General features: G+C 46.9%; 2 protein-coding genes, 15 non-coding genes and 3 pseudogenes across 17 annotated transcripts in view; 2 read left to right on the top strand and 18 right to left on the bottom strand.

The window, feature by feature from the left end:
* LOC125715120 (uncharacterized) overlaps positions 1–25,736 on the top strand; it is a 1,180,389-nt gene that overhangs the window by 894,585 nt on the left and 260,068 nt on the right. The gene's annotated exons all lie outside the window — the stretch shown is intronic.
* Positions 1–25,736, top strand: part of LOC125715114 (uncharacterized) — a 935,270-nt gene that overhangs the window by 896,353 nt on the left and 13,181 nt on the right. The gene's annotated exons all lie outside the window — the stretch shown is intronic.
* On the bottom strand, positions 1,073–1,191 carry LOC125737111 (5S ribosomal RNA). The gene has a single exon (XR_007396378.1). It is a non-coding gene; the product is annotated as a 5S ribosomal RNA (ribosomal RNA).
* LOC125734264 (5S ribosomal RNA) lies at positions 2,271–2,389 on the bottom strand. The gene has a single exon (XR_007393583.1). It is a non-coding gene; the product is annotated as a 5S ribosomal RNA (ribosomal RNA).
* LOC125731813 (5S ribosomal RNA) lies at positions 3,473–3,591 on the bottom strand. Its single transcript, XR_007391655.1, has one exon. It is a non-coding gene; the product is annotated as a 5S ribosomal RNA (ribosomal RNA).
* On the bottom strand, positions 5,046–5,164 carry LOC125731451 (5S ribosomal RNA; annotated as a pseudogene).
* Positions 6,242–6,360, bottom strand: LOC125735366 (5S ribosomal RNA). Its single transcript, XR_007394662.1, has one exon. It is a non-coding gene; the product is annotated as a 5S ribosomal RNA (ribosomal RNA).
* LOC125737110 (5S ribosomal RNA) lies at positions 7,437–7,555 on the bottom strand. Its single transcript, XR_007396377.1, has one exon. It is a non-coding gene; the product is annotated as a 5S ribosomal RNA (ribosomal RNA).
* On the bottom strand, positions 8,635–8,753 carry LOC125734252 (5S ribosomal RNA). The gene has a single exon (XR_007393572.1). It is a non-coding gene; the product is annotated as a 5S ribosomal RNA (ribosomal RNA).
* Positions 9,833–9,951, bottom strand: LOC125734547 (5S ribosomal RNA). Its single transcript, XR_007393855.1, has one exon. It is a non-coding gene; the product is annotated as a 5S ribosomal RNA (ribosomal RNA).
* LOC125731884 (5S ribosomal RNA) lies at positions 11,034–11,152 on the bottom strand (annotated as a pseudogene).
* LOC125731977 (5S ribosomal RNA) lies at positions 12,235–12,353 on the bottom strand (annotated as a pseudogene).
* On the bottom strand, positions 13,438–13,556 carry LOC125733935 (5S ribosomal RNA). The gene has a single exon (XR_007393267.1). It is a non-coding gene; the product is annotated as a 5S ribosomal RNA (ribosomal RNA).
* Positions 14,639–14,757, bottom strand: LOC125733385 (5S ribosomal RNA). The gene has a single exon (XR_007392730.1). It is a non-coding gene; the product is annotated as a 5S ribosomal RNA (ribosomal RNA).
* On the bottom strand, positions 15,840–15,958 carry LOC125729098 (5S ribosomal RNA). The gene has a single exon (XR_007389584.1). It is a non-coding gene; the product is annotated as a 5S ribosomal RNA (ribosomal RNA).
* On the bottom strand, positions 17,039–17,157 carry LOC125729737 (5S ribosomal RNA). The gene has a single exon (XR_007390160.1). It is a non-coding gene; the product is annotated as a 5S ribosomal RNA (ribosomal RNA).
* LOC125734212 (5S ribosomal RNA) lies at positions 18,238–18,356 on the bottom strand. Its single transcript, XR_007393534.1, has one exon. It is a non-coding gene; the product is annotated as a 5S ribosomal RNA (ribosomal RNA).
* Positions 19,436–19,554, bottom strand: LOC125729619 (5S ribosomal RNA). The gene has a single exon (XR_007390051.1). It is a non-coding gene; the product is annotated as a 5S ribosomal RNA (ribosomal RNA).
* Positions 24,011–24,129, bottom strand: LOC125735501 (5S ribosomal RNA). The gene has a single exon (XR_007394796.1). It is a non-coding gene; the product is annotated as a 5S ribosomal RNA (ribosomal RNA).
* On the bottom strand, positions 25,206–25,324 carry LOC125732271 (5S ribosomal RNA). The gene has a single exon (XR_007391710.1). It is a non-coding gene; the product is annotated as a 5S ribosomal RNA (ribosomal RNA).

The following is a 25,736-nucleotide window of genomic DNA, read 5'->3' as shown; positions in this document are numbered from 1 at the left end:
GACGCGACCAAAAACAGCCCTTTTGCATTACACGCGTTTATACATGCCAGTTAGTCCCATTGGATCCTACTCCTGTTTTTTTTTTTTTTTAATCTGACTCACACTGCAGCACCACCATCCAATCGGCAGCGCCGGACCCACACCAAACATTCACCAAACTACTCAGCCGGCAGCCTACCACAATTATTCCATTCTTTCCGCATCCGCACACTTCCTTCTTTTTAACTCCTTTTCACTACCGCACAGGTTAATCGCCGCACGTCCCCCGCCGGCAAACATTACTCCTTTGCCTACTGCATGCAGGCTTCTCTTAACGACCCTCTGTTATCAACTCCGCTAACAGCCACAAAATCTCCGCTGCACGAAGCCCACTGGTAGCTGCTGAATCACATGCTTCCCCAAAACGTCGCGCTGTCAGAACACTGGGAGCTACACACACCAACAAGTCCATACTGCAGGCTGCAGCCAGAACAATTTTCTACATTCAAACATCGACGGCCTCTTCTCTCTAAAAATTCACCAGACCGCTTCTACCACCAGCAAAGAAGTTTCCATCCCTAATTCCTCTGTGATTCCCACTAACCTAAACATTAAGCTGGCATTGAAGGGTGTGAATTACCCCGGCCAATCTGTTCTTTTAAATACAGCTTTTAGCAAGTTTTGAAAGGAGAAGAGCAGAACTTGCTATGCCAATAATATCGAGTCTTCTGTGGCGAAGTGGTTTTTGCATAGAAAACAAAGCGGTCAGTTGAAGAGGAATAATATCAGTACTTTGTTTAAAACTGTGTGTAAAAAGCTGTCTCTTTATCATTAACAATAAGTTGTAAAACGTGAATGGGGAGTGACAGTCTTCAAGTTTGTGAGAAGATCGTGCCCTGGTGGAATAAAGGCACGAACAGCTTACAGCACCTAGAATTACCAGGAAGTATTTATAGTAAAATGGTGTGTAAAAGCTGCCTTTATGAATGAGAGAAAAATATATATATATATAAAATAGTAAAATGGAAGGGGAGTGATAGATTTAAATTAATCGTGAAGTGGAGCGCCCCCTGTATAAAGTAAAAGTGAGAAAAGCTTACAGCACCTGGTATTCCCAGGAGGTCTCCCATCCAAGTGCTAACCAGACCCTACGCTGCTTGGCTTCCGAGATCGGATGAGATCGGGCGTGTTCAGGGTGGTATGGCCATAAGCGACAGACGCGACCAAAAACAGCCCTTTTGCATTACACGCGTCTATACATGCCAGTTAGTCCCATTGGATCCTACTCCTGGTTTTTTTTTTTTTTAATCTGACTCACACTGCAGCACCACCATCCAATCGGCAGCGCCGGACCCACACCAAACATTCACCAAACTACTCAGCCGGCAGCCTACCACAATTATTCCATTCTTTCCGCATCCGCACACTTCCTTCTTTTTAACTCCTTTTCACTACCGCACAGGTTAATCGCCGCACGTCCCCCGCCGGCAAACATTACTCCTTTGCCTACTGCATGCAGGCTTCTCTTAACGACCCTCTGTTATCAACTCCGCTAACAGCCACAAAATCTCCGCCGCACGAAGCCCACTGGTAGCTGCTGAATCACATGCTTCCCCAAAACGTCGCGCTGTCAGAACACTGGGAGCTACACACACCAACAAGTCCATACTGCAGGCTGCAGCCAGAACAATTTTCTACATTCAAACATCGACGGCCTCTTCTCTCTAAAAATTCACCAGACCGCTTCTACCACCAGCAAAGAAGTTTCCATCCCTAATTCCTCTGTGATTCCCACTAACCTAAACATTAAGCTGGCATTGAAGGGTGTGAATTACCCCGGCCAACCTGTTCTTTTAAATACAGCTTTTAGCAAGTTTTGAAAGGAGAAGAGCAGAACTTGCTATGCCAATAATATCGAGTCTTCTGTGGCGAAGTGGTTTTTGCATAGAAAACAAAGCGGTCAGTTGAAGAGGAATAATATCAGTACTTTGTTTAAAACTGTGTGTAAAAAGCTGTCTCTTTATCATTAACAATAAGTTGTAAAACGTGAATGGGGAGTGACAGTCTTCAAGTTTGTGAGAAGATCGCGCCCTGGTGGAATAAAGGCACGAACAGCTTACAGCACCTAGAATTACCAAGAAGTATTTAGAGTAAAACGGTTTCTAAAAGCTGCCTTTATGAATGAGAGAAAAAATATATATATATATATAAAATAGTAAAATGGAAGGGGAGTGATAGATTTAAATTAATCGTGAAGTGGAGCGCCCCCTGTATAAAGGAAAAGTGAGAAAGGCTTACAGCACCTGGTATTCCCAGGTGGTCTCCCATCCAAGTACTAACCAGACCCTACCCTGCTTAGCTTCCGAGATCAGACGAGATCGGGCGTGTTCAGGGTGGTATGGCCGTAAGCGAGAGATGCTACCAAAAACAGCCCTTTTGCATTACATGCCTCTATACATGCCAGTTGGTCCCATTGGATCCTACTAATGTTCTTTTTTTTTTTTTTATCTGACTCACACTGCAGCCCCACCATCCAATCGGCAGCGCCGGACCCACACCAAACATTCACCAAACTACTCAGCCGGCAGCCTACCACAATTATTCCATTCTTTCCGCATCCGCACACTTCCTTCCTTTTAACTCCTTTTCACTACCGCACAGGTTAATCGCCGCACGTCCCCCGCCGGCAAACATTACTCCTTTGCCTACTGCATGCAGGCTTCTCTTAACGACCCTCTGTTATCAACTCCGCTAACAGCCACAAAATCTCCGCCGCACGAAGCCCACTGGTAGCTGCTGAATCACATGCTTCCCCAAAACGTCGCGCTGTCAGAACACTGGGAGCTACACACACCAACAAGTCCATACTGCAGGCTGCAGCCAGAACAATTTTCTATATTCAAACATCGACGGCCTCTTCTCTCTAAAAATTCACCAGACCGCTTCTACCACCAGCAAAGAAGTTTCCATCCCTAATTCCTCTGTGATTCCCACTAACCTAAACATTAAGCTGGCATTGAAGGGTGTGAATTACCCCGGCCAATCTGTTCTTTTAAATACAGCTTTTAGCAAGTTTTGAAAGGAGAAGAGCAGAACTTGCTATGCCAATAATATTGAGTCTTCTGTGGCGAAGTGGTTTTTGCATAGAAAACAAAGCGGTCAGTTGAAGAGGAATAATATCAGTACTTTGTTTAAAACTGTGTGTAAAAAGCTGTCTCTTTATCATTAACAATAAGTTGTAAAACGTGAATGGGGAGTGACAGTCTTCAAGTTTGTGAGAAGATCGCGCCCTGGTGGAATAAAGGCACGAACAGCTTACAGCACCTAGAATTACCAGGAAGTATTTAGAGTAAAACGGTTTCTAAAAGCTGCCTTTATGAATGAGAGAAAACAATATATATATATATATATAAAATAGTAAAATGTAAGGGGAGTGATAGATTTAAATTAATCGTGAAGTGGAGTGCCCCCTGTATAAAGTAAAAGTGAGAAAAGCTTACAGCACCTGGTATTCCCAGGAGGTCTCCCATCCAAGTACTAACCAGACCCTACCCTGCTTGGCTTCCGAGATCAGATGAGATCGGGCGTGTTCAGGGTGGTATGGCCGTAAGCGAGAGATGCTACCAAAAACAGCCCTTTTGCATTACACGCCTCTATACATGCCAGTTGGTCCCATTGGATCCTACTAATGTTCTTTTTTTTTTTTTATCTGACTCACACTGCAGCCCCACCATCCAATCGGCAGCGCCGGACCCACACCAAACATTCACCAAACTACTCAGCCGGCAGCCTACCACAATTATTCCATTCTTTCCGCATCCGCACACTTCCTTCTTTTTAACTCCTTTTCACTACCGCACAGGTTAATCGCCGCACGTCCCCCGCCGGCAAACATTACTCCTTTGCCTACTGCATGCAGGCTTCTCTTAACGACCCTCTGTTATCAACTCCGCTAACAGCCACAAAATCTCCGCCGCACGAAGCCCACTGGTAGCTGCTGAATCACATGCTTCCCCAAAACGTCGCGCTGTCAGAACACTGGGAGCTACACACACCAACAAGTCCATACTGCAGGCTGCAGCCAGAACAATTTTCTACATTCAAACATCGACGGCCTCTTCTCTCTAAAAATTCACCAGACCGCTTCTACCACCAGCAAAGAAGTTTCCATCCCTAATTCCTCTGTGATTCCCACTAACCTAAACATTAAGCTGGCATTGAAGGGTGTGAATTACCCCGGCCAATCTGTTCTTTTAAATACAGCTTTTAGCAAGTTTTGAAAGGAGAAGAGCAGAACTTGCTATGCCAATAATATCGAGTCTTCTGTGGCGAAGTGGTTTTTGCATAGAAAACAAAGCGGTCAGTTGAAGAGGAATAATATCAGTACTTTGTTTAAAACTGTGTGTAAAAAGCTGTCTCTTTATCATTAACAATAAGTTGTAAAACGTGAATGGGGAGTGACAGTCTTCAAGTTTGTGAGAAGATCGCGCCCTGGTGGAATAAAGGCACGAACAGCTTACAGCACCTAGAATTACCAGGAAGTATTTAGAGTAAAACGGTTTCTAAAAGCTGCCTTTATGAATCCATCCATCCATCCATCCATTTTCCAAACCGCTTATCCTATTGGGTCGCGGGGGGTCCGGAGCCTATCCCGGAAGCAATGGGCACGAGGCAGGGAACAACCCAGGATGGGGGGCCAGCCCATCGCAGGGCACACTCACACACCATTCACTCACACATGCACACCTACGGGCAATTCAGCAACTCCAATTAGCCTCAGCATGTTTTTGGACTGTGGGGGGAAACCGGAGTACCCGGAGGAAACCCCACGACGACACGGGGAGAACATGCAAACTCCGCACACATGTGACCCAGGCGGAGACTCGAACCCGGGTCCCAGAGGTGTGAGGCGACAGTGCTAACCACTGCACCACCATGCCGCACCCCGCCTTTATGAATGAGAGAAAAAAAAATATATATATATAAAATAGTAAAATGGAAGGGGAGTGATAGATTTAAATTAATCGTGAAGTGGAGCGCCCCCTGTATAAAGTAAAAGTGAGAAAAGCTTACAGCACCTGGTATCCCCAGGTGGTCTCCCATCCAAGTACTAACCAGACCGTACCCTGCTTAGCTTCCAAGATCAGATGAGATCAGGTATGTTCAGAGTGGTATGGCTGTAAGCGAAAGATGCTACCAAAAACAGCCCTTTTGCATTACATGCGTTTATACATGCCAGTTAGTCCCATTGGATCCTACTCCTGTTTTTTTTTTTTTTTTTATCTGACTCACACTGCAGCCCCACCATCCAATCGGCAGCGCCGGACCCACACCAGACATTCACCAAACTACTCAGCCGGCAGCCTACCACAATTATTCCATTCTTTCTGCATCCGCACACTTCCTTCTTTTTAACTCCTTTTCACTACCGCACAGGTTAATCGCCGCACGTCCCCCGCCGGCAAACATTACTCCTTTGCCTACTGCATGCAGGCTTCTCTTAACGACCCTCTGTTATCAACTCCGCTAACAGCCACAAAATCTCCGCCGCACGAAGCCCACTGGTAGCTGCTGAATCACATGCTTCCCCAAAACGTCGCGCTGTCAGAACACTGGGAGCTACACACACCAACAAGTCCATACTGCAGGCTGCAGCCAGAACAATTTTCTACATTCAAACATCGACGGCCTCTTCTCTCTAAAAATTCACCAGACTGCTTCTACCACCAGCAAAGAAGTTTCCATCCCTAATTCCTCTGTGATTCCCACTAACCTAAACATTAAGCTGGCATTGAAGGGTGTGAATTACCCCGGCCAATCTGTTCTTTTAAATACAGCTTTTAGCAGGTTTTGAAAGGAGAAGAGCAGAACTTGCTATGCCAATAATATCGAGTCTTCTGTGGCGAAGTGGTTTTTGCATAGAAAACAAAGCGGTCAGTTGAAGAGGAATAATATCAGTACTTTGTTTAAAACTGTGTGTAAAAAGCTGTCTCTTTATCATTAACAATAAGTTGTAAAACGTGAATGGGGAGTGACAGTCTTCAAGTTTGTGAGAAGATCGTGCCCTGGTGGAATAAAGGCACGAACAGCTTACAGCACCTAGAATTACCAGGAAGTATTTATAGTAAAATGGTGTGTAAAAGCTGCTTTTATGAATGAGAGAAAAATATATATATATATAAAATAGTAAAATGGAAGGGGAGTGATAGATTTAAATTAATCGTGAAGTGGAGCGCCCCCTGTATAAAGTAAAAGTGAGAAAAGCTTACAGCACCTGGTATTCCCAGGAGGTCTCCCATCCAAGTGCTAACCAGACCCTACCCTGCTTGGCTTCCGAGATCGGATGAGATCGGGCGTGTTCAGGGTGGTATGGCCATAAGCGACAGACGCGACCAAAAACAGCCCTTTTGCATTACACGCGTTTATACATGCCAGTTAGTCCCATTGGATCCTACTCCTGTTTTTTTTTTTTTTTAATCTGACTCACACTGCAGCACCACCATCCAATCGGCAGCGCCGGACCCACACCAAACATTCACCAAACTACTCAGCCGGCAGCCTACCACAATTATTCCATTCTTTCCGCATCCGCACACTTCCTTCTTTTTAACTCCTTTTCACTACCGCACAGGTTAATCGCCGCACGTCCCCCGCCGGCAAACATTACTCCTTTGCCTACTGCATGCAGGCTTCTCTTAACGACCCTCTGTTATCAACTCCGCTAACAGCCACAAAATCTCCGCTGCACGAAGCCCACTGGTAGCTGCTGAATCACATGCTTCCCCAAAACGTCGCGCTGTCAGAACACTGGGAGCTACACACACCAACAAGTCCATACTGCAGGCTGCAGCCAGAACAATTTTCTACATTCAAACATCGACGGCCTCTTCTCTCTAAAAATTCACCAGACCGCTTCTACCACCAGCAAAGAAGTTTCCATCCCTAATTCCTCTGTGATTCCCACTAACCTAAACATTAAGCTGGCATTGAAGGGTGTGAATTACCCCGGCCAATCTGTTCTTTTAAATACAGCTTTTAGCAAGTTTTGAAAGGAGAAGAGCAGAACTTGCTATGCCAATAATATCGAGTCTTCTGTGGCGAAGTGGTTTTTGCATAGAAAACAAAGCGGTCAGTTGAAGAGGAATAATATCAGTACTTTGTTTAAAACTGTGTGTAAAAAGCTGTCTCTTTATCATTAACAATAAGTTGTAAAACGTGAATGGGGAGTGACAGTCTTCAAGTTTGTGAGAAGATCGTGCCCTGGTGGAATAAAGGCACGAACAGCTTACAGCACCTAGAATTACCAGGAAGTATTTATAGTAAAATGGTGTGTAAAAGCTGCCTTTATGAATGAGAGAAAAATATATATATATATAAAATAGTAAAATGGAAGGGGAGTGATAGATTTAAATTAATCGTGAAGTGGAGCGCCCCCTGTATAAAGTAAAAGTGAGAAAAGCTTACAGCACCTGGTATTCCCAGGAGGTCTCCCATCCAAGTGCTAACCAGACCCTACGCTGCTTGGCTTCCGAGATCGGATGAGATCGGGCGTGTTCAGGGTGGTATGGCCATAAGCGACAGACGCGACCAAAAACAGCCCTTTTGCATTACACGCGTCTATACATGCCAGTTAGTCCCATTGGATCCTACTCCTGGTTTTTTTTTTTTTTAATCTGACTCACACTGCAGCACCACCATCCAATCGGCAGCGCCGGACCCACACCAAACATTCACCAAACTACTCAGCCGGCAGCCTACCACAATTATTCCATTCTTTCCGCATCCGCACACTTCCTTCTTTTTAACTCCTTTTCACTACCGCACAGGTTAATCGCCGCACGTCCCCCGCCGGCAAACATTACTCCTTTGCCTACTGCATGCAGGCTTCTCTTAACGACCCTCTGTTATCAACTCCGCTAACAGCCACAAAATCTCCGCCGCACGAAGCCCACTGGTAGCTGCTGAATCACATGCTTCCCCAAAACGTCGCGCTGTCAGAACACTGGGAGCTACACACACCAACAAGTCCATACTGCAGGCTGCAGCCAGAACAATTTTCTACATTCAAACATCGACGGCCTCTTCTCTCTAAAAATTCACCAGACCGCTTCTACCACCAGCAAAGAAGTTTCCATCCCTAATTCCTCTGTGATTCCCACTAACCTAAACATTAAGCTGGCATTGAAGGGTGTGAATTACCCCGGCCAACCTGTTCTTTTAAATACAGCTTTTAGCAAGTTTTGAAAGGAGAAGAGCAGAACTTGCTATGCCAATAATATCGAGTCTTCTGTGGCGAAGTGGTTTTTGCATAGAAAACAAAGCGGTCAGTTGAAGAGGAATAATATCAGTACTTTGTTTAAAACTGTGTGTAAAAAGCTGTCTCTTTATCATTAACAATAAGTTGTAAAACGTGAATGGGGAGTGACAGTCTTCAAGTTTGTGAGAAGATCGCGCCCTGGTGGAATAAAGGCACGAACAGCTTACAGCACCTAGAATTACCAAGAAGTATTTAGAGTAAAACGGTTTCTAAAAGCTGCCTTTATGAATGAGAGAAAAAATATATATATATATATAAAATAGTAAAATGGAAGGGGAGTGATAGATTTAAATTAATCGTGAAGTGGAGCGCCCCCTGTATAAAGGAAAAGTGAGAAAGGCTTACAGCACCTGGTATTCCCAGGTGGTCTCCCATCCAAGTACTAACCAGACCCTACCCTGCTTAGCTTCCGAGATCAGACGAGATCGGGCGTGTTCAGGGTGGTATGGCCGTAAGCGAGAGATGCTACCAAAAACAGCCCTTTTGCATTACATGCCTCTATACATGCCAGTTGGTCCCATTGGATCCTACTAATGTTCTTTTTTTTTTTTTTATCTGACTCACACTGCAGCCCCACCATCCAATCGGCAGCGCCGGACCCACACCAAACATTCACCAAACTACTCAGCCGGCAGCCTACCACAGTTATTCCATTCTTTCCGCATCCGCACACTTCCTTCTTTTTAACTCCTTTTCACTACCGCACAGGTTAATCGCCGCACGTCCCCCGCCGGCAAACATTACTCCTTTGCCTACTGCATGCAGGCTTCTCTTAACGACCCTCTGTTATCAACTCCGCTAACAGCCACAAAATCTCCGCTGCACGAAGCCCACTGGTAGCTGCTGAATCACATGCTTCCCCAAAACGTCGCGCTGTCAGAACACTGGGAGCTACACACACCAACAAGTCTATACTGCAGGCTGTAGCCAGAACAATTTTCTACATTCAAACATCGACGGCCTCTTCTCTCTAAAAATTCACCAGACCGCTTCTACCACCAGCAAAGAAGTTTCCATCCCTAATTCCTCTGTGACTCCCACTAACCTAAACATTAAGCTGGCATTGAAGGGTGTGAATTACCCCGGCCAATCTGTTCTTTTAAATACAGCTTTTAGCAAGTTTTGAAAGGAGAAGAGCAGAACTTGCTATGCCAATAATATCGAGTCTTCTGTGGCGAAGTGGTTTTTGCATAGAAAACAAAGCGGTCAGTTGAAGAGGAATAATATCAGTACTTTGTTTAAAACTGTGTGTAAAAAGCTGTCTCTTTATCATTAACAATAAGTTGTAAAACGTGAATGGGGAGTGACAGTCTTCAAGTTTGTGAGAAGATCGCGCCCTGGTGGAATAAAGGCACGAACAGCTTACAGCACCTTGAATTACCAGGAAGTATTTAGAGTAAAACGGTGTGTAAAAGCTACCTTTATGAATGAGAGAAAAATATATATATATATATAAAATAGTAAAATGGAAGGGGAGTGATAGATTTAAATTAATCGTGAAGTGGAGCGCCCCCTGTATAAAGTAAAAGTGAGAAAAGCTTACAGCACCTGGTATTCCCAGGAGGTCTCCCATCCAAGTACTAACCAGACCCTACCCTGCTTGGCTTCCGAGATCGGATGAGATCGGGCGTGTTCAGGGTGGTATGCCCATAAGCGAGAGACGCAACCAAAAACAGCCCTTTTGCATTACACGCGTCTATACATGCCAGTTAGTCCCATTGGATCCTACTCCTGGTTTTTTTTTTTTTTTTATCTGACTCACACTGCAGCACCACCATCCAATCGGCAGCGCCGGACCCACACCAAACATTTACCAAACTACTCAGCCGGCAGCCTACCACAATTATTCCATTATTTCCGCATCCGCACACTTCCTTCTTTTTAACTCCTTTTCACTACCGCACAGGTTAATCGCCGCACGTCCCCCGCCGGCAAACATTACTCCTTTGCCTACTGCATGCAGGCTTCTCTTAACGACCCTCTGTTATCAACTCCGCTAACAGCCACAAAATCTCCGCCGCACGAAGCCCACTGGTAGCTGCTGAATCACATGCTTCCCCAAAACGTCGCGCTGTCAGAACACTGGGAGCTACACACACCAACAAGTCCATACTGCAGGCTGCAGCCAGAACTATTTTCTACATTCAAACATCGACGGCCTCTTCTCTCTAAAAATTCACCAGACCGCTTCTACCAGCAGCAAAGAAGTTTCCATCCCTAATTCCTCTGTGATTCCCACTAACCTAAACATTAAGCTGGCATTGAAGGGTGTGAATTACCCCGGCCAATCTGTTCTTTTAAATACAGCTTTTAGCAAGTTTTGAAAGGAGAAGAGCAGAACTTGCTATGCCAATAATATCGAGTCTTCTGTGGCGAAGTGGTTTTTGCATAGAAAACAAAGCGGTGAGTTGAAGAGGAATAATATCAGTACTTTGTTTAAAACTGTGTGTAAAAAGCTGTCTCTTCATCATTAACAATAAGTTGTAAAACGTGAATGGGGAGTGACAGTCTTCAAGTTTGTGAGAAGATCGCGCCCTGGTGGAATAAAGGCACGAACAGCTTACAGCACCTAGAATTACCAGGAAGTATTTAGAGTAAAACGGTTTCTAAAAGCTGCCTTTATGAATGAGAGAAAAAAAATATATATATATATATAAAATAGTAAAATGGAAGAGGAGTGATAGATTTAAATTAATCGTGAAGTGGAGCGCCCCCTGTATAAAGTAAAAGTGAGAAAAGCTTACAGCACCTGGTATTCCCAAGAGGTCTCCCATCCAAGTACTAACCAGACCCTATCCTGCTTGGCTTCTGAGATCGGACGAGATCGGGCGTGTTCAGGGTTGTATGGCCGTGATCGAGAAAAGCTACCAAAAACAGCCCTTTTGCATTACACGCCTCTATACATGCCAGTTAGTCCCATTGGATCCTACTCCTGTTTTTTTTTTTTTTTTTTTATCTGACTCACACTGCAGCCCCACCATCCAATCGGCAGTGCCGGAAACACACCAAACATTCACCAAACTACTCAGACGGCAGCCTACCACGATTATTCCATTCTTTCCGCATCCGCACACTTCCTTCTCTTTAACTCCTTTTCACTACCGCACAGGTTAATCGCCGCACGTCCCCCGCCGGCAAACATTACTCCTGTGCCTACCGCATGCAGGCTTCTCTTAATGACCTTCTGTTATCAACTCCGCTAGCAGCCACAAAATCTCCGCCGCACGAAGCCCACTGGTAGCTGCTGAATCACATGCTTCCCCAAAACGTCGCGCTGTCAGAACACTGGCAGCTACACACACCAACAAGTCCATACTGCAGGCTGCAGCCAAAACAATTTTCTACATTCAAACATTGACGGCCTCTTCTCTCTAAAAATTCACCAGACCGCTTCTACCACCAGCAAAGAAGTTTCCATCCCTAATTCCTCTGTGATTCCCACTAACCTAAACATTAAGCTGGCATTGAAGTGTGTGAATTACCATGGCCAACCTGCTCTTTTAAATACAGCTTTTAGCAAGTTTTGAAAGGAGGAGAAGAGCAGACCTTGCTATGCCAATAATATCGAGTCTTTTGTGGTGAAGTGGTTTTTGCATAGAAAACAAAGCGGTGAGTTGAAGAGGAATTATATCAGTACTTTGTTTAAAACTGTGTGTAAAAAGCTGTCTCTTTATCATTAACAATAAGTTGTAAAACGTGAATGGGGAGTGACAGTCTTCAAGTTTGTGAGAAGATCGCGCCCTGGTGGAATAAAGGCACGAACAGCTTACAGCACCTAGAATTACCAGGCAGTATTTAGAGTTAAACGGTGTGTAAAAGCTGCCTTTATGAATGAGAGAAAAAAATATATATATATAAAATAGTAAAACGTAAGGGGAGTGATAGATTTAAATTAATCGTGAAGTGGAGTGCCCCCTGTATAAAGTAAAAGTGAGAAAAGCTTACAGCACCTGGTATTCCCAAGAGGTCTCCCATTTAAGTACTAACCAGACCCTACCCTGATTTGCTTCTGAGATCGGATGAGATCGGGCGTGTTCAGGCTGGCATGGCCAGAAGCGAGAGATGCTACCAAAAACAGCCCTTTTGCATTACACGCCTCTATACATGCCAGTTGGTCCCATTGGATCCTACTAATGTTTTTTTTTTTTTTTTTATCTGACTCACACTGCAGCCCCACCATCCAATCGGCAGCGCCGGACCCACACCAAACATTCACCAAACTACTCAGCCGGCAGCCTACCACAATTATTCCATTCTTTCCGCATCCGCACACTTCCTTCTCTTTAACTCCTTTTCACTACCGCACAGGTTAATCGCCGCACGTCCCCCGCCGGCAAACATTACTCCTTTGCCTACTGCATGCAGGCTTCTCTTAACGACCCTCTGTTATCAACTCTGCTAACAGCCACAAAATCTCCGCCGCACGAAGCCCACTGGTAGCTGCTGAATCACATGCTTCCCCAAAACGTCGCGCTGTCAGAACACTGGGAGCTGCACACACCAACAAGTCCATACTGCAGGCTGCAGCCAGAACAATTTTCTACATTCAAACATCGACGGCCTCTTCTCTCTAAAAATTCACCAGACCGCTTCTACCACCAGCAAAGAAGTTTCCATCCCTAATTCCTCTGTGATTCCCACTAACCTAAACATTAAGCTGGCATTGAAGGGTGTGAATTACCCCGGCCAATCTGTTCTTTTAAATACAGCTTTTAGCAAGTTTTGAAAGGAGAAGAGCAGAGCTTGCTATGCCAATAATATCGAGTCTTCTGTGGCGAAGTGGTTTTTGCATAGAAAACAAAGCGGTCAGTTGAAGAGGAATAATATCAGTACTTTGTTTAAAACTGTGTGTAAAAAGCTGTCTCTTTATCATTAACAATAAGTTGTAAAACGTGAATGGGGAGTGACAGTCTTCAAGTTTGTGAGAAGATCGCGCCCTGGTGGAATAAAGGCACGAACAGCTTACAGCACCTAGAATTACCAGGAAGTATTTAGAGTAAAACGGTTTCTAAAAGCTGCCTTTAGGAATGAGAGAAAAAAAAAATATATATATATATATAAAATAGTAAAATGGAAGGGGAGTGATAGATTTAAATTAATCGTGAAGTGGAGCGCCCCCTGTATAAAGTAAAAGTGAGAAAGGCTTACAGCACCTGGTATTCCCAGGAGGTCTTCCATCCAAGTACTAACCAGACCCTACCCTGCTTGGCTTCCGAGATCAGACGAGATCGGGCGTGTTCAGGGTGGTATGGCCGTAAGCGAGAGATGCTACCAAAAACAGCCCTTTTGCATTACACGCGTCTATACATGCCAGTTAGTCCCATTGGATCCTACTCCTGGTTTTTTTTTTTTTTATCTGACTCACACTGCAGCCCCACCATCCAATCGGCAGCGCCGGACCCACATCAAACATTCACCAAACTACTCAGCCGGCAGCCTACCACAATTATTCCATTCTTTCCGCATCCGCACACTTCCTTCTTTTTAACTCCTTTTCACTACCGCACAGGTTAATCGCCGCACGTCCCCCGCCGGCAAACATTACTCCTTTGCCTACTGCATGCAGGCTTCTCTAACGACCCTCTGTTATCAACTCCGCTAACAGCCACAAAATCTCCGCCGCACGAAGCCCAATGGTAGCTGCTGAATCACATGCTTCCCCAAAACGGCGCGCTGTCAGAACACTGGGAGCTACACGCACCAACAAGTCCATACTGCAGGCTGCAGCCAGAACAATTTTCTACATTCAAACATCGACGGCCTCTTCTCTCTAAAAATTCACCAGACCGCTTCTAGCACCAGCAAAGAAGTTTCCATCCCTAATTCCTCTGTGATTCCAACTAACCTAAACATTAAGCTGGCATTGAAGGGTGTGAATTACCCCGGCCAATCTGTTCTTTTAAATACAGCTTTTAGCAAGTTTTGAAAGGAGAAGAGCAGAACTTGCTATGCCAATAATATCGAGTCTTCTGTGGCGAAATGGTTTTTGCATAGAAAACAAAGCGGTCTGTTGAAGAGGAATAATATCAGTACTTTGTTTAAAACTGTGTGTAAAAAGCTGTCTCTTTATCATTAACAATAAGTTGTAAAACGTGAATGGGGAGTGACAGTCTTCAAGTTTGTGAGAAGATCGCGCCCTGGTGGAATAAAGGCACGAACAGCTTACAGCACCTAGAATTACCAGGAAGTATTTAGAGTAAAACGGTTTCTAAAAGCTGCCTTTAGGAATGAGAAAAAAAAAAAAATATATATATATATATAAAATAGTAAAATGGAAGGGGAGTGATAGATTTAAATTAATCGTGAAGTGGAGCGCCCCCTGTATAAAGTAAAAGTGAGAAAAGCTTACAGCACCTGGTATTCCCAGGTGGTCTCCCATCCAAGTACTAACCAGACCCTACCCTGCTTAGCTTCCGAGATCAGACGAGATCGGGTGTGTTCAGGGTGGTATGGCCGTAAGCGAGAGATGCTACCAAAAACAGCCCTTTTGCATTACACGCGTCTATACATGCCAGTTAGTCCCATTGGATCCTACTCCTGTTTTTTTTTTTTTTTTTATCTGACTCACACTGCAGCCCCACCATCCAATCGGCAGCGCCGGACCCACACCAAACATTCACCAAACTACTCAGCCGGCAGCCTACCACAATTATTCCATTCTTTCCGCATCCGCACACTTCCTTCTTTTTAACTCCTTTTCACTACCGCAGAGGTTAATCGCCGCACGTCCCCCGCCGGCAAACATTACTCCTTTGCCTACCGCATGCAGGCTTCTCTTAACGACTCTCTGTTATCAACTCCGCTAACAGCCACAAAATCTCCGCCGCACGAAGCCCACTGGTAGCTGCTGAATCACATGCTTCCCCAAAACGTCGCGCTGTCAGAACACTGGGAGCTACACACACCAACAAGTCCATACTGCAGGCTGCAGCCAGAACAATTTTCTACATTCAAACATCGACGGCCTCTTCTCTCTAAAAATTCACCAGACCGCTTCTACCACCAGCAAAGAAGTTTCCATCCCTAATTCCTCTATGATTCCCACTAACCTAAACATTAAGCTGGCATTGAAGGGTGTGAATTACCCCGGCCAATCTGTTCTTTTAAATACAGCTTTTAGCAAGTTTTGAAAGGAGAAGAGCAGAACTTGCTATGCCAATAATATCGAGTCTTCTGTGGCGAAGTGGTTTTTGCATAGAAAACAAAGCGGTCAGTTGAAGAGGAATAATATCAGTACTTTGTTTAAAACTGTGTGTAAAAAGCTGTCTCTTTATCATTAACAATAAGTTGTAAAACGTGAATGGGGAGTGACAGTCTTCAAGTTTGTGAGAAGATCGCGCCCTGGTGGAATAAAGGCACGAACAGCTTACAGCACCTAGAATTACCAGGAAGTATTTAGAGTAAAACGGTTTCTAAAAGCTGCCTTTATGAATGAGAGAAAAAAAAAAAATATATATATATAAAATAGTAAAATGGAAGGGGAGTGATAAATTTAAATTAATCGTGAAGTGGAGCGCCCCCTGTATAAAGTAAAAGTGAGAAAGGCTTACAGCACCTGGTATTCCCAGGAGGTCTCCCATCCAAGTACTCACCAGACCCTACCCTGTTTGGCTTCCGAGATCAGACGAGATCGGGCATGTTCAGGGTTGTATGGCCGTAAGCGAGAGATGCTACCAAAAACAGCCCTTTTGCATTACACGCGTCTATACATGCCAGTTAGTCCCATTGGATCCTACTCCTGGTTTTTTTTTTTTTTTTATCTGACTCACACTGCAGCCCCACCATCCAATCGGCAGCGCCGGTCCCACACCAAACATTCACCAAACTACTCAGCCGGCAGCCTACCACAATTATTCCATTCTTTCCGCATCCGCACACTTCCTTCTTTTTAACTCCTTTTCACTACCGCACAGGTTAATCGCCGCACGTCCCCCGCCGGCAAACATTACTCCTTTGCCTACTGCATGCAGGCTTCTCTTAACGACCCTCTGTTATCAACTCCGCTAACAGCCACAAAATCTCCGCCGCACGAAGCCCACTGGTAGCTGCTGAATCAAATGCTTCCCCAAAACGTCGCGCTGTCAGAACACTGGGAGCTACACACACCAACAAGTCCATACTGCAGGCTGCAGCCAGAACAATTTTCTACATTCAAACATCGACGGCCTCTTCTCTCTAAAAATTCACCAGACCGCTTCTACCACCAGCAAAGAAGTTTCCATCCCTAATTCCTCTGTGATTCCCACTAACCTAAACATTAAGCTGGCATTGAAGGGTGTGAATTACCCCGGCCAATCTGTTCTTTTAAATACAGCTTTTAGCAAGTTTTGAAAGGAGAAGAGCAGAACTTGCTATGCCAATAATATCGAGTCTTCTGTAGCGAAGTGGTTTTTGCATAGAAAACAAAGCGGTCAGTTGAAGAGGAAAAATATCAGTACTTTGTTTAAAACTGTGTGTAAAAAGCTGTCTCTTTATCATTAACAATAAGTTGTAAAACGTGAATGGGGAGTGACAGTCTTCAAGTTTGTGAGAAGATCGCGCCCTGGTGGAATAAAGGCACGAACAGCTTACAGCACCTAGAATTACCAGGAAGTATTTAGAGTAAAACGGTTTCTAAAAGCTGCCTTTATGAATGAGAGAAAAAAAAAAAATATATATATAAAATAGTAAAATGGAAGGGGAGTGATAGATTTAAATTAATCGTGAAGTGGAGCGCCCCCTGTATAAAGTAAAAGTGAGAAAAGCTTACAGCACCTGGTATTCCCAGGTGGTCTCCCATCCAAGTACTAACCAGACCCTACCCTGCTTAGCTTCCGAGATCAGACGAGATCGGGCGTGTTCAGGGTGGTATGGCCGTAAGCGAGAGATGCTACCAAAAACAGCCCTTTTGCATTACACGCATCTATACATGCCAGTTAGTCCCATTGGATCCTACTCCTGTTTTTTTTTTTTTTTATCTGACTCACACTGCAGCCCCACCATCCAATCGGCAGCGCCGGTCCCACACCAAACATTCACCAAACTACTCAGCCGGCAGCCTACCACAATTATTCCATTCTTTCCGCATCCGCACACTTCCTTCTTTTTAACTCCTTTTCACTACCGCACAGGTTAATCGCCGCACGTCCCCCGCCGGCAAACATTACTCCTTTGCCTACTGCATGTAGGCTTCTCTTAACGACCCTCTGTTATCAACTCCGCTAACAGCCACAAAATCTCCACCGCACGAAGCCCACTGGTAGCTGCTGAATCACATGCTTCCCCAAAACGTCGCGCTGTCAGAACACTGGGAGCTACACACACCAACAAGTCCATACTGCAGGCTGCAGCCAGACCTATTTTCTACATTCAAACATCGACGGCCTCTTCTCTCTAAAAATTCACCAGACCGCTTCTACCACCAGCAAAGAAGTTTCCATCCCTAATTCCTCTGTGATTCCCACTAACCTAAACATTAAGCTGGCATTGAAGGGTGTGAATTACCCCGGCCAATCTGTTCTTTTAAATACAGCTTTTAGCAAGTTTTGAAAGGAGAAGAGCAGAACTTGCTATGCCAATAATATCGAGTCTTCTGTGGCGAAGTGGTTTTTGCATAGAAAACAAAGCGGTCAGTTGAAGAGGAATAATATCAGTACTTTGTTTAAAACTGTGTGTAAAAAGCTGTCTCTTTATCATTAACAATAAGTTGTAAAACGTGAATGGGGAATGACAGTCTTCAAGTTTGTGAGAAGATCGCGTCCTGGTGGAATAAAGGCACGAACAGCTTACAGCACCTAGAATTACCAGGAAGTATTTAGAGTAAAACGGTTTCTAAAAGCTGCCTTTATGAATGAGAGAAAAAAAAAAAATATATATATATAAAATAGTAAAATGGAAGGGGAGTGATAGATTTAAATTAATCGTGAAGTGGAGCGCCCCCTGTATAAAGTAAAAGTGAGAAAGGCTTACAGCACCTGGTATTCCCAGGAGGTCTCCCATCCAAGTACTAACCAGACCCTACCCTGTTTGGCTTCCGAGATCAGACGAGATCGGGCATGTTCAGGGTGGTATGGCCGTAAGCGAGGGATGCTACCAAAAACAGCCCTTTTGCATTACACGCGTCTATACATGCCAGTTAGTCCCATTGGATCCTACTCCTGGTTTTTTTTTTTTTTTTATCTGACTCACACTGCAGCCCCACCATCCAATCGGCAGCGCCGGACCCACACCAAACATTCACCAAACTACTCAGCCGGCAGCCTACCACAATTATTCCATTCTTTCCGCATCCGCACACTTCCTTCTTTTTAACTCCTTTTCACTACCGCACAGGTTAATCGCCGCACGTCCCCCGCCGGCAAACATTACTCCTTTGCCTACTGCATGCAGGCTTCTCTTAACGACCCTCTGTTATCAACTCCGCTAACAGCCACAAAATCTCCGCCGCACGAAGCCCACTGGTAGCTGCTGAATCACATGCTTCCCCAAAACGTCGCGCTGTCAGAACACTGGGAGCTACACACACCAACAAGTCCATACTGCAGGCTGCAGCCAGAACAATTTTCTACATTCAAACATCGACGGCCTCTTCTCTCTAAAAATTCACCAGACCGCTTCTACCACCAGCAAAGAAGTTTCCATCCCTAATTCCTCTGTGATTCCAACTAACCTAAACATTAAGCTGGCATTGAAGGGTGTGAATTACCCCGGCCAATCTGTTCTTTTAAATACAGCTTTTAGCAAGTTTTGAAAGGAGAAGAGCAGAACGTGCTATGCCAATAATATCGAGTCTTCTGTGGCGAAGTGGTTTTTGCATAGAAAACAAAGCGGTCAGTTGAAGAGGAAAAATATCAGTACTTTGTTTAAAACTGTGTGTAAAAAGCTGTCTCTTTATCATTAACAATAAGTTGTAAAACGTGAATGGGGAGTGACAGTCTTCAAGTTTGTGAGAAGATCGCGCCCTGGTGGAATAAAGGCACGAACAGCTTACAGCACCTAGAATTACCAGGAAGTATTTAGAGTAAAACGGTTTCTAAAAGCTGCCTTTATGAATGAGAGAAAAAAAAATATATATATATAAAATAGTAAAATGGAAGGGGAGTGATAGATTTAAATTAATCGTGAAGTGGAGCGCCCCCTGTATAAAGTAAAAGTGAGAAAAGCTTACAGCACCTGGTATTCCCAGGTGGTCTCCCATCCAAGTACTAACCAGACCCTACCCTGCTTAGCTTCCGAGATCAGACGAGATCGGGCGTGTTCAGGGTGGTATGGCCGTAAGCGAGAGATGCTACCAAAAACAGCCCTTTTGCATTACACGCGTCTATACATGCCAGGTAGTCCCATTGGATCCTACTCCTGTTTTTTTTTTTTTTTATCTGACTCACACTGCAGCCCCACCATCCAATCGGCAGCGCCGGTCCCACACCAAACATTCACCAAACTACTCAGCCGGCAGCCTACCACAATTATTCCATTCTTTCCGCATCCGCACACTTCCTTCTTTTTAACTCCTTTTCACTACCGCACAGGTTAATCGCCGCACGTCCCCCGCCGGCAAACATTACTCCTTTGCCTACTGCATGTAGGCTTCTCTTAACGACCCTCTGTTATCAACTCCGCTAACAGCCACAAAATCTCCACCGCACGAAGCCCACTGGTAGCTGCTGAATCACATGCTTCCCCAAAACGTCGCGCTGTCAGAACACTGGGAGCTACACACACCAACAAGTCCATACTGCAGGCTGCAGCCAGAACAATTTTCTACATTCAAACATCGACGGCCCCCTCCTGGAGCCGACACCTTATCGTGGTGGAGGGGTTTGCGTGTTACAATGATCCCAGGAGCTATGTTGTCTGGGGCTTTATGCCCCTGGTAGGGTCACCCAAGGCAAACAGGTCCTGGGTGAGGAACCAGACGAAGCACGGCTCAAAAACCCCTTATGATGAGAAAAATCCTGGATTCACGGTTTCCCTTGCCCGGACGCGGGTCACCGGGGCCCCCCCCTGGAGCCAGGCCTGGGGGTGGGGCTCGATGGCGAGCGCCTGGCGGCCAGGCCTACACCCATGGGGCCTGGTCGGGCGCAGCCCGAACAAGGCACGTGGGTCCCCCCTCCAATGGGCTCACCACCCATGGGAGGGGCCAAAGGGGTCGGGTGCGAAGTGATCTGGGCGGCGGCCAAAGGCAGGGACCTTGGCGGTCCGATCCTCGGCTGCAGAAGCTAGCTCTAGGGACATGGAATGTCACCTCTCTGATGGGGAAAGAGCCTGAGCTGGTGCGCGAGGTTGTGAAGTTCCGGCTAGATATAGTCGGACTCACCTCGACGCACGGCTTGGGCTCTGGAACCAGTCTCCTTGAGGGGGGTTGGACCCTTTTCCACTCTGGAGTTGCCCGCGGGGAGAGGCGCCGAGCGGGCGTGGGCATACTTATTGCCCCCAGGCTAGGCGCCTGTACATTGGGGTTTACCGCAGTGGACGAGAGGGTAGCCTCCCTCCGCCTTCGGGTGGGGGGACGGGTCCTGACTGTTGTTTGCGCTTATGCGCCAAACAGCAGTTCGGAATACCCACCCTTTTTGGAGTCCTTGGAAGGGGTGTTGGAGAGCGCTCCTCCTGGGGACTCCCTTGTTCTGCTGGGGGACTTCAATGCTCATGTGGGCAGCGACAGTGAGACCTGGAGGGGCGTGATTGGGAGGAACGGCCCCCCCGATCTGAACCCGAGCGGTGTTTTGTTATTGGACTTCTGTGCTCGTCACGGACTGTCCATAATGAACACCATGTTCAAGCATAAGGGTGTCCATATGTGCACTTGGCACCGGGACACCCTAGGCCGCAGTTCGATGATCGACTTTGTAGTCGTGTCGTCGGACTTGCGGCCGCATGTTTTGGACACTCGGGTGAAGAGAGGGGCGGAGCTGTCAACCGATCACTACCTGGTGGTGGGTTGGCTCCGCTGGTGGGGGAGGAAGCCGGCCAGGCCTGGCAGGCCCAAGCGTATAGTGAGGGTCTGCTGGGAACGTCTGGCGGAATCCCCTGTCAGGGAGAGTTTCAACTCCTACCTCCAGCAGAACTTCTCCCATATCCCGGGGGAGGCGGGGGACATTGAGTCCGAATGGGCCATGTTCCGTGCCTCCATTGTGGAGGCGGCTGACCGGAGCTGCGGCCGCAAGGTGGTCGGTGCCTGTCGCGGCGGTAATCCCCGAACCCGCTGGTGGACACCGGTGGTAAGGGATGCCGTCAAGCTGATGAAGGAGTCTTATCGGGCCTTTCTGGCCTGTGGGACTCCAGACGCAGCTGACGGCTACCGGCAGGCCAAGCGGAATGCGGCTTTGGCGGTCGCTGAGGCAAAAACTCGGGTGTGGGAGGAGTTTGGTGAGGCCATGGAGAACGACTTCCGGACGGCTTCGAGGAGATTCTGGTCCACCATCCGGCGGCTCCGGGCGGGAAAGCGGTGCAGCATCAACACTATTTATGGTGGGGATGGTGCGCTGCTGACCTCAGCTCAGGACGTTTTGGGTCGGTGGAGGGAGTACTTCGAAGACCTCCTCAATCCCACCGACACGCCTTCCAATATGGAAGCAGAGTGTGGGGACTTGGGGGTGGACTCGCCTATCTCGGGGGTGGAGGTCGCTGAGGTGGTCAAAAAGCTCCTCGGTGGCCGGGCCCCGGGGGTGGACGAGATTCGCCCAGAGTTCCTCAAGGCTCTGGATGCTGCGGGGCTGTCCTGGTTGACACGCATCTGCAGCATCGCGTGGACATCGGGGGCAGTACCTCTGGACTGGCAGACCGGGGTGGTGGTCCCCCTCTTTAAGAAGGGGGACCGGAGGGTGTGCTCCAACTACAGGGGGATCACACTCCTCAGCCTCCCTGGTAAGGTCTATTCGGGGGTCCTGGAAAGGAGGGTCCGCCGGATTGTCGAACCTCGGATTCAGGAGGAGCAGTGTGGTTTTCGCCCTGGCCGTGGAACAGTGGACCAGCTCTATACTCTCAGCAGGGTTCTGGAGGGTTCATGGGAGTTTGCCCGACCAGTCTACATGTGTTTTGTGGACTTGGAAAAGGCATTCGACCGTGTCCCTCGTGGGGTCCTGTGGGGAGTGCTCTGGGAGTATGGGGTACCGGGCTCCCTTTTAAGGGCGGTTCGGTCCCTGTATGACCGGTGCCAGAGTTTGGTCCGCATGGGCGGCAATAAGTCGGACTCGTTCCCGGTGAGGGTTGGACTCCGTCAGGGCTGCCCTTTGTCACCGATTCTGTTCATAGTTTTTATGGACAGAATTTCTAGGCGCAGCCAGGGCGTTGAGGGCGTCCGGTTCGGTGACCTCAGGATTAGGTCTCTGCTTTTTGCAGATGATGTGGTTCTGTTGGCCTCATCGAGCCGTGACCTTCAGCTCTCGCTGGAGCAGTTCGCAGCCGAGTGCGAAGCGGCTGGGATGAGAATCAGCACCTCCAAATCCGAGACCATGGTTCTCAGCCGGAAAAGGGTAGAGTGCTCTCTCCGGGTTGGGGATGGGGTCCTCCCCCAAGTGGAGGAGTTTAAGTATCTCGGGATCTTGTTCACGAGTGGGGGAACGATGGAGCGGGAGATCGACAGGCGGATCGGTGCGGCGTCGGCAGTCATGCGGGCGCTGCATCGGTCTGTCATGGTGAAGAGAGAGCTGAGCCAAAAGGCAAAGCTCTCGATTTACCAGTCGATCTACGTTCCTACCCTCACCTATGGTCATGAGCTTTGGGTAGTGACCGAAAGAACGAGATCGCGGGTACAAGCGGCCGAAATGAGTTTCCTCCGCAGGGTGGCTGGGCTCTCCCTTAGAGATAGGGTGAGGAGCTCAGTCATTCGGGAGGGACTCAGAGTAGAGCCGCTGCTCCTCCGCATCGAGAGGAGCCAGATGAGGTGGCTCGGGCATCTGATCAGGATGCCTCCGGGACGCCTCCCTGGGGAGGTATTCCGGGCATGTCCCACTGGGAGGAGGCCCCGGGGAAGACCCAGGACACGCTGGAGAGACTATGTCTCTCGGCTGGCCTGGGAACGCCTCGGGGTCCCCCCAGAGGAGCTAGACGAAGTGGCCGGGGAGAGGGAAGTCTGGGTCTCCCTGCTGAGGCTGCTGCCCCCGCGACCCGACCCCGGATCAAGCGGGAGATGATGGATGGATGGATGGAAACATCGACGGCCTCTTCTCTCTAAAAATTCACCAGACCGCTTCTACCACCAGCAAAGAAGTTTCCATCCCTAATTCCTCTGTGATTCCCACTAACCTAAACATTAATCTGGCATTGAAGGGTGTGAATTACCCCGGCCAACCAGCTCTTTTAAATATAGCTTTTAGCAAGTTTTGAAAGGAGAAGAGCAGAACTTGCTATGCCAATAATATCGAGTCTTCTGTGGCGAAGTGGTTTTTGCATAGAAAACAAAGCGGTCAGTTGAAGAAGAATAATATCAGTACTTTGTTTAAAACTGTGTGTAAAAAGCTGTCTCTTTATCATTAACAATAAGTTGTAAAACGTGAATGGGGAGTGACAGTCTTCAAGTTTGTGAGAAGATCGCGCCCTGGTGGAATAAAGGCACGAACAGCTTACAGCACCTAGAATTACCAGGAAGTATTTAGAGTAAAACGGTTTCTAAAAGCTGCCTTTAGGAATGAGAAAAAAAAAAAATATATATATATAAATTAGTAAAATGGAAGGGGAGTGATAGATTTAAATTAATCGTGAAGTGGAGCGCCCCCTGTATAAAGTAAAAGTGAGAAAAGCTTACAGCACCTGGCATTCCCAGGTGGTCTCCCATCCAAGTACTAACCAGACCCTACCCTGCTTGGCTTCCGAAATCAGATGAGATCGGGCGTGTTCAGGGTGGTATGGCCGCAAGCGAGAGATGCTACCAAAAACAGCCCTTTTGCATTACACGCGTCTATACATGCCAGTTAGTCCCATTGGATCCTACTCCTGGTTTTTTTTTTTTTTATCTGACTCACACTGCAGCCCCACCAACCAATCGGCAGCGCCGGACCCACACCAAACATTCAGCAAACTACTCAGCCGGCAGCCTACCACAATTATTCCATTCTTTCCGCATCCGCACACTTCCTTCTCTTTAACTCCTTTTCACTACCGCACAGGTTAATCGCCGCACGTCCCCCGCCGGCAAACATTACTCCTTTGCCTACTGCATGCAGGCTTCTCTTAACGACCCTCTGTTATCAACTCCGCTAACAGCCACAAAATGTCCGCCGCACGAAGCCCACTGGTAGCTGCTGAATCACATTCTTCCCCAAAACGTCGCGCTGTCAGAACACTGGGAGCTACACACACCAACAAGTCCATACTGCAGGCTGCAGCCAGAACAATTTTCTACATTCAAACATCGACGGCCTCTTCTCTCTAAAAATTCAGCAGACCGCTTCTACCACCAGCAAAGAAGTTTCCATCCCTAATTCCTCTGTGATTCCCACTAACCTAAACATTAAGCTGGCATTGAAGGGTGTGAATTACCCTGGCCAATCTGTTCTTTTAAATACAGCTTTTAGCAAGTTTTGAAAGGAGAAGAGCAGAACTTGCTATGCCAATAATATCGAGTCTTCTGTGGCGAAGTGGTTTTTGCATAGAAAACAAAGCGGTCAGTTGAAGAGGAATAATATCAGTACTTTGTTTAAAACTGTTTGTAAAAAGCTGTCTTTTTATCATCAACAATAAGTTGTAAAACGTGAATGGGGAGTGACAGTCTTCAAGTTTGTGAGAAGATCGCGCCCTGGTGGAATAAAGGCACGAACAGCTTACAGCACCTAGAATTACCAGGAAGTATTTAGAGTAAAACGGTTTCTAAAAGCTGCCTTTATGAATGAGAGAAAAAAAAAATATATATATAAAATAGTAAAATGGAAGGGGATTGATAGATTTAAATTAATCGTGAAGTGGAGCGCCCCCTGTATAATGTAAAAGTGAGAAAAGCTTACAGCACCTGGTATTCCCAGGTGGTCTCCCATCCAAGTACTAACCAGACCCTACCCTGCTTAGCTTCCGAGTTCAGACGAGATCAGGCGTGTTCAGGGTGGTATGGCCGTAAGCGAGTGATGCTACCGAAAACAGCCCTTTTGCATTACACGCCTCTATACATGCCAGTTGGTCCCATTGGATACTACTAATGTTCTTTTTTTTTTTTTTATCTGACTCACACTGCAGCCCCACCATCCAATCGGCAGCGCCGGACCCACACCAAACATTCACCAAACTACTCAGCCGGCAGCCTACCACAATTATTCCATTCTTTCCGCATCCGCACACTTCCTTCTTTTTAACTCCTTTTCACTACCGCACAGGTTAATCGCCGCACGTCCCCCGCCGGCAAACATTACTCCTTTGCCTACTGCATGCAGGCTTCTCTTAACGACCCTCTGTTATCAACTCCGCTAACAGCCACAAAATCTCCGCCGCACGAAGCCCACTGGTAGCTGCTGAATCACATGCTTCCCCAAAACGT

Source organism: Brienomyrus brachyistius, chromosome 2, assembly GCF_023856365.1.
Source record: "Brienomyrus brachyistius isolate T26 chromosome 2, BBRACH_0.4, whole genome shotgun sequence".
NCBI lineage: Eukaryota > Metazoa > Chordata > Actinopteri > Osteoglossiformes > Mormyridae > Brienomyrus > Brienomyrus brachyistius.
The sequence above is the reverse complement of the archived record's forward strand: the minus strand, read 5'-3'. Positions and strand labels throughout refer to the sequence as shown.